Source organism: Octodon degus, unplaced genomic scaffold (genome assembly GCF_000260255.1).
Source record: "Octodon degus isolate 3935 unplaced genomic scaffold, OctDeg1.0 scaffold00099, whole genome shotgun sequence".
Taxonomy (NCBI): Eukaryota; Metazoa; Chordata; class Mammalia; order Rodentia; family Octodontidae; genus Octodon; species Octodon degus.
In genome coordinates this window covers 3,491,379-3,502,546 of record NW_004524675.1, presented here as the reverse complement: position 1 = coordinate 3,502,546, position 11,168 = coordinate 3,491,379, and the positions used below count along the sequence as shown (strand labels likewise).

The window sequence follows — 11,168 nt, the reverse complement described above, 5'->3', positions numbered from 1 at the left end:
ATTCATCTTCCATGAAGGGAAACCATCTCAGCTTTCGCATGAGGAAATGGCCACAGAGAAATCAAGGAGCAGCCATAATTTTAAAACAGGAAGTAAGTAAATCTCAGATTTGAACCTGGGCAACCTGAGAGGGTTACCACTGAAGATTGTTGTCTCAAGAAAAGGCTGCTTCCCTCTGTCCTCTGAGAGTTTAACATGCAGAGACAGGAGGTTATCTTGTTTATACTGTATGCAGGGGCAGTGTCATGGAGTTTAAACGTGGCAGCAGGACCTGCCGGGAGATAAAGTACAGCAGCAATTCCTTTAGGGCTAAGAGTAAGCAAATTGAAGATTCAACTGTAAAAGGAAATGTGCAACTGGTGTATCAGACTTGGGGGGCTGATCTTGGGCTTGCCTGCTCCTCCTGGCCCAGGGACCTCTCCTTTGCAGGGACATATTCTTCTCCCTCTCCCTAGCTTGCAGCTGTGCTGTTTCTTCTTGCTGGAATACAACCCCCAGAATGGTGCCAACTTCAATTCTACTTTCTTAGGGAGTTTTTCCTCCTCTCTTCTGAGGTGAGAGAAGGACTGACAGTTCCATATTCATTATACTCTGTAACTATCCTTGCTATAATCATTATAATTATTTTATGGTTCTTTTAAATTTATTCTTTTTTTCTAGAAAATTTACTCTACATTCTTTGGGTTATATGCCTAATATCTAGTTGGTTCTGTGGATGAATGAATGCATGAATGAATGAATGAATGAATGAATGAATGAATTGTGGGGCTAGATGACTGAGTATAAAGAAAACCATACTGGTACTGAGACTTCTGATGATGCAAGGAAATGACAACCATGGTGCACACATACCAGGCACATGGGAGCATAGTGATCAAATTCTCCCTGAAGTTTGTCTAAGTACAGAGTCCCGTTTTGCAGATCCTCAGACTTCTCTTCTTGCTCAAGCTTCCCCAAAGCACAGTCAAACATACTGATGAAAACAACACAAAATAGTATGACAAAGTGGTGGACTGTACAGACTGCTTGGGTTTTAATCCTGGCTCTGGGTAATCTTTCTGTGTCTCAGTTTTCATATGTGTAGCATGGGCATGGACAAACAACTCATTAATAATGTTGTTGTAAGAACTGAAATGAAAGGAGAGATACAATGAGAGTATTTTTTTCACAGTGTCTGGCACCAGTATTCCATTAAAATATACAGAGAAATCAAGGGAGCGGCCACAATTATGAGACAGTGGCCACAATTACAAGTCAGAATAAGTGGGATATTTCTCTGGGTGTGAAAGGTATTCTGTCTCACTGCCAGATGGTCCTTGCAACCAATTCTTTTCTGAGCTTCCAGAGGAATAGGCTTGATGGAGTCTCAATATTTAAGTGTAACCTAAATGTACGGACAAAAGAAGCTCCCAGCTGGAAGAACTGACGGAGACACACGAGTGGCTTGAGCTGCGCAGCCAGTGCCAACACATCTGACCAGATTCCCAAGGGCTGCAGGTCACACAGCATTACTTCAGGATGCCATGAGATGGATGACTACTCTCTCCCTTTTCTTTTTTGGGAAATATATGTTGGCTTTCTCTTTTCTCATTAGAATATTCCACAAGGGAGTCAGCATTTCCATTTGGAACTGAACATACATCGACATCTACGCCATATCACTTGGTTTCCTACCACAAACACACATATGCACATGCATGTGTGCACATACACACACAAACACTACACCTGTGAAGTACAATTAGAAAGTGAACTTTTAAAATAATAGGTTTGTTAATCTCTACTTCACATATAATGCCATCTCTCTTTTTAAAATGTATATTTTGGGATATGAGCATATGCTAATTATTTAATCCTTATTTTATTTCCATCAATTCCTCCAAAAATTTTGTACTCATTAGTGCCACTCTTCTTCCACAGCCCTACCTGCCCCCTCCTCTGTATATTCACATTCACGTACTTTTTACTTCTCTAGATTTCCCCTACTTTGGACACTTCATGTAACTAATATATTTTTATTACTAAATGCATTCCTTATTCTTCATTGCAAGACTACTTGGATTCACGAAGACCTAACAACTTTGCGGTGACAAAAAATATAACAGACTCAAGGCAAAAAGACTTCAGTAAAAGATTAATTTTTGGAAAAATCCAGCAGACATTGAACATAGCTAGAAACAATTTCTACTGTATTGTGCACTCAGAAACAGAAGAACAAAATATCATCCATTTTGTCTCATCTTACACATGATTGTAAATGCCTAATGTCTCACAAAACTATTTTCATCCAGCTGGTTTTTGATTCTGATATTAATTGAGCCAGGGAACATTATGATAGGCACTACACTTGATTTTTTTTTTTTTAATAACAATCTGATGGCAGAAAGTAATCTGTATTATCCCCATTTTAAAGATAAGGTGATTGACATTCAGAGAATTAAAGTGAATTCCCCCCAAATCACAAAACTCATGTGTGGACAATGTAAAAACTGAATTTAGGTCTTTGCATTCCATCGTGTGCTTGCTCCTTCAGATGTTAGCTTTTCCACACTCATACACCTGCAGTCCTTCTGTTAGAAAGAGTTTGTAGGTGCTAACTCCATAAAAATGACTTCCATTACTCTAAGACCATTTCCTTAAATTACCTATGATTACAGTTCAGATACTTCCAAACACAATGGAATTGCTTCACTGTTGGTCTGAGAATTCCTCTCTCCCAGTTTGGTGTTCTTCCCGACTGTCCCCAGAACAGAAGAGCTTAGTGTTTTTGAGCTCTAGAATTTGTCATTCCCCTCTTTCATGCCTCAATTCACAATACTCTCTCTGGTTATTAAATCCCAGTGGGCTTGTTGCAAACTAAAAACAAAATAATAACATAAGACAAAATAATGTGTGATCATCTTACACAAAGAATCTCAACCTAGAAATTCAGTAGGGAGGAAAAAAGGGAACAAGGGGGAAAAGAGCTGGAGATTACACGATCAGCCTCCAGCAGCAGCAGCAGCAGTGGCATGACAACAGCAGAGAAATGTCTAATTGCCTTACCAATCATCGTGGTCTCTTGCCGTGTTTGGAACAGTGTGTTTCGGGGTGGGTTGCCGCTTTCCTAGCTCTTAAGTGCCTTCGAGGTGACGGCACGGACACTTCCATGAGGTATGCACATTTAACCTGGGGCAGGCATCATCTTCTGCTGTAAACAGGGCTGCCTCTGTGCAGGGTGGATTTCCGGAGTCCACTGGCACACATCTTCTCTGAGTGGAAACAGTGCCAAGCCAAGCAGGACAACATTGGTGGATTAGCCAGGTTTGTCTTGGTACAGTAACCTAATAAACTCCAACAGTGAAAGGCACTGCTGGTGCTGAGAAACCGGAGTGTTCATAGTAACGGGACTTTCTCCAATACGGTTGGTGAAAAATTCAAGTGGTCCTGTGTGCTAGTAATATCGAGGGCACTACCTCATCCATTTAATTAACCCCCAGAGAGCTCGCCAAGGAACTGCTCTGATTACAAAATAATGGGTCCATCAGGCACAATTAGTACCCAAGTGAAACATGGCAGTTTGCATGAAAACTACTGAAGTAAACAATTCCAGACCCTGAAAGGGGCGAGCTTCCTAATTAACCCTTAGAGGGCTAATCTGTTTGCCTGAACAAAACCTACCTTGATGCCTTTGCCAGCTGGCATGTTGGGAAAATGATTTTTTTACATCAGGTCTTGCTAGGCATGGCACTAGCAAGTGGAAATGATGAATCCCTAAGGAATTATGCCACAGAACACCTTGAAAACACACAGGGTTCCATGAATACATTGAATAAACTGAGACATTAGAAGATTATGCAATCCTAGAAAAAAATCTTTGAAAACTCCATGCAGAATTTCTGCACCTGCTACTTAAGGGGAAGATATGCTTGCTTCTAACCAGTTGCTCTGTAGATTCTACCATAATCCCATTTGGATGTGATGAACAGTTAAAATCGTAGGTGGAGTTTGCTTGAAGTGCTTTTGAGAGAAAGAATACTTGTGTTTTATGGTCTCAAATAAAAAAAAAATAAAACAATGACTGCCTCAAGATCAATTTTAATAACTATGTTTTCCTTTGGTATTCTGAAGAGCTTTGTAGGTGTGTCATTCATCGCTATATGCCTCATCTGTAGAAATATGCCTGGTACAGAGCAGGTTGTTCTCTAGGCAACTGTTAAATAGATCTGTGGGTGACTTAAGAGGGGGCTACTGTGAATGAGAGGACGGGGCATAAGTTCTCAAAAAATATATATTTAAGAGTTGGATGGTGAATGGGCAACTATGTTTGTTTATCTGTAGTTAGATCTTTACTGTATTTTACTACTAAAACAAATTTTAAAGGTAATGAAGTCTTTTACTTTTTAAAGGCTTATCTCCTCAAAGTCAGAAATAGATTAAATATCTATTTAGTTAATAAGTGAAATTTTATGAGGCTTCTAGAAGGTGGAAGAGGCCAGGAGTTGGATGCAATAATATTGACAAACCACTCATTTGGTATGTAGAAGCTGCAGAAATTTGGCATGGAGTTTTCTAAGATTTTTTTTCTAGCATTGGATAATATTATAATGTCTTAACATATTTAATGCTTTCATAAAACCCAAACAAAAATTGCATGAGATTTATTACTATGTACCATTATCTTCATGTAAAGGTTTCAGTAATTGTTATTGCTGCTGCTGATAAAGTTATGTTAGCAGCTCACCAAATAAACAGTAACCTTCAATTCATCACAAGTACGGAAGACATTTGTTTTGGTTGTGTGTCTGCACAAACATTTCAAGCACAGCAGATTGTGTTCACCAGATGAATCTTAACAACATATCACAAAAAAAATCTAGCCAAAAGGGTTTGTTTTTGCCTATTTCTGTGTTTCCTGTGTCAGGATACAGCTGTCTAACTAGCTCAAAGCTCTGAAGTCTTCAGTGTGCCAGGCCCATGGCTTGTCCCCTTAATTTACTTAATCTTGAAGTCAATGAAAAATAATATCTGTGTACCATGGGGAAATCATAATTTTCCCCATGATTTTGATTGTATGATCTGTCATCAAAAACATAATATATTTTTGATCAAAGGAAGAGTACAAAGTATGGAAAATATCAATAGTTGATTATCCTTCATATAGTCAAAGAAATGCTTCAATTCTGGCTTTCTCTGCATGCGTATTTCAGTACACATTCAGGGTTTTGCCGTGGCAATCACAGCACGAGGCAATGACCACATGCTTTGAGGAGAGGCTTCTCCATTGCGCTTCTTGTGCTCCTGAAATTGTATCGTAACCGCAGCCCCTTTGAGGCTTCCTAGGTGGAAACCTTAGCTAGAGGATTAGGAACACTCCTGAGAAATGAGCCATCTCCCCTTCCACACTGAGTTACAAAGTCCTGGGTGGAGTCTTCTCTTATTAAACTGGCACTGAATGATGAAAATTGAGGAGAAAATGTGTTCTCTCTCCAAAAAGAAATAACTTCTGTTCTTCCTGTGAGACTGACTTAAGAAGATCTTTTAAATGCAGAAAGGGTCTTTAAGAAACCAACTGTTCCCTGAATGCCCAATTTACTCTAAAGCCCTGGGAGTCAGGCTAGGCTGTCAATACAATGTGAGCAATAAAGCATTTTTCATGTTCTCTGAGGCCACCAATGTCTTTTTTGCTATTCTTACTATTCTCCAGGATAATGGTTCTTAGTGAAGTAATTTCTTCTTAACTCCTACCATGTGCCTAGTTACAAGCTGTATTCAAAAGCCTATCTTAAAATTCCCTAACTAGTCATCCTTTCTTCAGAGATTTAAATGTAATCTAGTACACTCCACTCATCTTGTTACTGTTTAATAAGTAATGACTGCAGACATGGAGCACGAACTTCATTCTTTATATTTTATGCCAGTTTTCAAGTTTCAAAATATGAATACTCAACAGCTTTTGGATATAAAAGCACAAAAGAATTTTTTGTAATAACTGTTTAAAACATCTTTGGAAGATTAAATAATAACAATCTGAGTGCTCTGCTAATCTTAATTAACAAGGGACCCATTCACAATTAACAAGGAGCTTGATGTCAAATTGTATCTTGAAAACAATTGCCAGGAGAAGTATTATACATTTACAAAACATATTACTAAAACCTAAATTAAAATTAAAATTTCAGAGATCTCTGATATGATCTTTACTGGATTAAATGTGATAAGGTAGACTGGGGATCACTGAAAGTGAAATTATTGTATTTGAAAATCAGAAAGCTCACGTCTTTGCCTTTAGTGGAAAGTTTTATACATGGAGTTACTGAACACACGTTGGGAACATAGCTGTGACATTAACAATCTGTGTGGCCTGGAAAATTTACTTTATCCTCTATGGAGATAGTTTCTTTCCTATAAAACATGGCATACTGTGTCAATTAAAATATCCACACTTGCAAGACATTCCAGGGTACTTAAAACTTCTAGGTCACAAACCAATCTTGGCATAGAAATCAATTTTTAGAAATAAAAGATGCAATGTAAACTATGTCTTTGCCTTTAATGGCATGATACCACTGATAAAATCTTATATTTCACTGACATATGATCATTTACGAAGTATGACTACATAAATATAATTGGCTCACAACACTGCTAGGAGATAACTAGCTTGGGCATTCTAATCTTTATAGATAAGGCAATAGGTGTTCCTAGTGTTTCACCATGGACACTAAATGAGATGTTTAATCTACAGTTTAATTCTTTACATTTACTCCAATTTAGAAGTAAAGATGATCTAAAGAAATCTACTTGGCAACCTTTCATCACAATGTTTTAAAATTCTGGAATGACTGAAAGGTCCTGCCTCCTCTAGAGCTTTTGTTATCCTCTTTATTGGATCCCCAAATTTCTTACACTTTATACTATCACTTTATATACTCAGCTTTTCATTTATTCATTTATGCATGCTCTTTTATCCAGTTAAGGTTGCTATAACAAAATACTATTGCCTACATAGGTTAAATATCAGCTACTTGTTTCTCTGAATTCTGGAGCAGGGGAACTATAAGAACAAAATGCTGGCAAAGTATGTTTCATGTGCAGGCATCTTATCTTGGCTTGCAGGAAACTATCATCTCTGTGTACTCATATGACCTATCTGTGTACATAAAACTAAAGAAAAAGAACAAAATCTCTGCTCTCTTTTTTCATAAGGGCACTAATATCATCATAAGTGTACACCCTGGAGGCTTCATCTCTCCAAAGCCGTATCTCCAACTACCATCATAAAGTCAATAAATATACCTCCATCATTGAATAATCATTATGTACTTAGTTGTAATAATTTTTACCAGTTAGCCATCAGAAAGTTTTTTTCCCTCATATACAGCATACCTAATTGATATTTAAAAAAATTCTGTGCATAAATAGAAATTCTTATTTTCACTTTTCATGGGAATCCAAGTCTCAGAGATTGAAATTCTGTTTTTGACTTGATTTTAAATCTAGAATATTTGACATTAAATCCAGTACTCTATGTACAACATAACAAGGTATTATGAAGGATATAATTACACCTGCTAATTTATTCATTTAAACTTTAGAGTTTACCATGTGCCTGGTGCAATCAGCGTTGACACGATGAAAGATACTCAGTCACATGATCCCTTTAAAGCTTATATTCTAGGTCTTTTACTCTCTAGAAATATACAGCCCAAAAGAACTTGTACACAAAACCCTACAGCACAGAGAAGGAGATAAAAATGCCATCTGAGCAGTGGAAGCAAGAAAATGACAGGATTTTAAGGAACATGCAGAATGCTCTTTGTACCAAAAACCCCCAGCAAAATCTTCAACAGCGGTCTTGAGACTACATTTAGAGGATAGATGAAATTATGTAAGAAGGAAAAGAAGAGATTGAATATCCGTTAGACTGTCAATCTTCTTAGGAAGAATTAAAAAAAATTATTAAGGAACTAGACCAGGTCCTGGCATATAGTGATTATTCAATATTTATTGAGTGAGCAGTGGATACCTGCATACATAGCCATACCAGCACACGTCCCCTGCAGGAAGGGGGATGGAAGCTCAGAACATGTGCACGGAAGAGCTCTTGGGAGAAGAGTAAGCTGGCTGCTACTTTTAACCTAAAAACCAAACAGAGCTATTCTTGTAGCAGAGAGAGGATATCAACAAATCCTCCTATTAAATTTATTTCAGCAGCACTTAGCCAAGTGAATGTTTCAGTATTCAACTCATGGCTCAGGTTTTGATATTCTTTCTGAATGCCTTTCTTATAACTGTACAAAATGGAATTTTAGCTCTCAGAGTTTCTAGCCCTTCAATTTCACTGGACTTTCTGGTGAAAGAATGTATTCCCTGCACAGGGAAGAGCATGCTGAAAGAATAGCAGCACTTAGTGCCCAGGGAGCCTGCTGTTGAGTGTATGCAGCAGAGGGACAGATCCGAGGTACAAGGCTTCCCCATGTCTATAGTGTGATTGATGTTCCCAAAGGGAATCCCCCTCGACAAAGATTCCTGGAGAAGGCAAGGTAATAGTTGTTTCAACTGCCAAATAGCCAAATAGAAATGAGAGCTGTTCCAGCCATTGCTGGTGATTGTGGCAGTGCACTGCAAGGAGATGCAAGAGAGAAGGGGAATGAAGGAAGCCAGCCCAAACAGTAACAGCAGCAGGCATGGGCAAGTGGAGAGCAGCATGCTTAGGATAGGCAAGTTCACATTTCAAGTCTCTTAACTGCCAGAGATTTCTGACACTCTGACCTCTAGACCCTAGAGAAATGCCCCAAAGCCCTCTGACTACACTGAGATTGTTCTCTTCTGGTGGGTTAGTCATGTACAGCTGTGTATCCTTCATTCTTGATTCCAGTCTATGCATCTACTAGATATTGAGTCATGATAAAGAAGAGATGTTGCCAGGGGTTATCTGAGGTTACATGTCTTAGATATGGCTGCAGTAGATTAGGCTTTTCTTTCCCCTTTAATCTTTTTGACTATTAATTTCATGTGAATTTAAAACACACACATTGCTACATGATCTATGCCAGAAATCAAGAGACAAACACCACCAAACCACGCACACATGTGTGTGCACACACGTAGGCACATGCATGCACATAATCATTTATTGAATTGTCCTCTATTTCTTATGTTAGTATACTCTTTTCCATTTTTTATAATTTTCTTTTATTTTGAAGAATGTTCTCTATTGTTTTTAATCCTAAGATGGCTTGTTTATCTACATAGACAAATGCAAAAAAGTGACACTGACATAAGAGATAATTATTCAAGTCCTAATCTGTTTCTATTCTAATTTATATAAAATGCAAATCACTTGCAAACTTAAATATTTTAAATATTAGAAATAACAAATTATTGTGACCAGTCTTATTTATTATATAATTAATGTTATGTGCCCATAGGTCAGAATTAATATTTCTGAAATATATCAGGGAAGGAGGGGCAGTTTACATGTTCACCTGCCATCTCATTATATAGTAAGGCATTTATTTTTATAGGATTTATTGACTTTCTGAAGGTTACCTTTAGGAAATGCCAAGGAAAGCCCATTCACCTGGTAATGTTCACCCTGTGGTGAGGAAATTCTCAGACAAACTGCAATGGACAGTTGAACAAAGTGAGTATGCAGAGGTATTTAATGGGATCAAGTAAGACTGATTCTGCTTTCTATTTATAGGTGACACTAAAATATTTGGAAAGCAGATATTCTTGTCTGTTGCTGCTTTGAGGTTGGGAATTTTATTAGCCTTGGATCATCAGTTTCAAGCTATGATCCTCAGGAACTATTGCCAACCAAATTTTGAGTCATATTTATGACAGTCATGCATTAATATACAGTAGGATATATTCTTTCTCACTCCTCTTTATAGCATTTTAATATAAAAACTGAAAAAATTGTATCTTTATACTTTTCAACTGTTAGTACTTTTTCCAATCTCTCTGCCACTCTTGGTACTTATTTAAACTATCCTACTATCACCACATTTGTTGTGTAGCTTTCTCTAGTGTTTCTGAGTTTTTTGTACTTTCTAGCTTTTTCTATATAGGCTTTTAAATTTACATTTATTATCACTCAAAATGACTTTTATCAAATTCTTATTTGTGAAAAGAGTGCTTAAAATATTATTAGATAGGCATTTTTCCTCCATTCAATAGATGACAAAATTTTAAGACAAAAATATTGTGTACCATGTGCCAAGTTAGCAATTAAATAAGTGATAAAAAAATAAAGATCCACCCAGATCCATCTGATTCTAAAACTTTACCATTTTCTGTGCTTAATTCTCTTCATTCTGATAAGAACTATACATGTAGATACAAATAGAGATACAGATTACATAGATTTATGTACCACATTTGTTATTCCCCCAATGAAAATGAAAGTAGTCATAGACCATTAATTAGATGACTGTATGAGTTGGGGCCATTTAGCTCTCAATAGGTTGTATCCTAATATGTGCTGGATAAGCCTTAGGAGAAGCATCCATATACTGGATTTAAGAATAACTTGTGATAGAACAAAATCCTATCTTCACCTTCCTCTTAACCCTAACTACTTAATTATAAATGCCCTCCTTTCTTGTAACCTAGCATAAGGTTTAATGTATTCTACATAAATAAAAACACTGAGTCTTATTTTTCAATTTGTGTGTTTCTTGGGAGGAGAGCTTGCATAATATTGTACAACTGATGTCTTGCACACAACATGAACGGAGTCTGGAAACTCTACTTCTCTTGTCTGTACTCTGAGACAATCTTATTTAAGAACACACAACTGCTGGCACCCTTTCACTCTCCCTTGTCAGGGGTTTTCCTCAGAGGTGGCCATCCAGGGGACTATTTGTGTTTGTTTCAGAACATTCTCCATCTCCAAGATTCAACAAAACCCAGAAATTTCAAAATACCAACCACATATCTTAGTTGGTAAACTGACTACTCAATACAGAAAAGAAAAAGTAATTCACCTACACTACATCTGTCAGGCAAAATGTTTTAGTGCAATTTCTTTGGCATGAAGAGTCATATACCTTCTTGGCAGGATTTCAAATCATTTTATTTCTTATCTTAAGGTCTTAAGAAAAAACTACTTGGTAAATGAAGTAGAAGCTTCTCTCTCTCTCTCTCTCTCTCTCTCTCTCTCTCTCTCTCTCTCTCTC

General features: G+C 37.3%; 1 protein-coding gene across 2 annotated transcripts in view; it reads right to left on the bottom strand.

Moving 5' to 3' along the window:
- Lingo2 (leucine rich repeat and Ig domain containing 2) overlaps positions 1–11,168 on the bottom strand; it is a 602,131-nt gene that overhangs the window by 185,192 nt on the left and 405,771 nt on the right. Inside the window, exon 1 of one of the 2 annotated variants that reach the window (XM_004638548.3) lies at positions 3,046–3,181. The exons of the other annotated variant lie outside the window; for it this stretch is intronic. The gene's annotated coding sequence lies outside the window, so the exon portion shown is untranslated. Of the gene's footprint in view, positions 1–3,045; positions 3,182–11,168 lie in introns of those variants that run through there. 2 annotated transcript variants of the gene reach the window in all.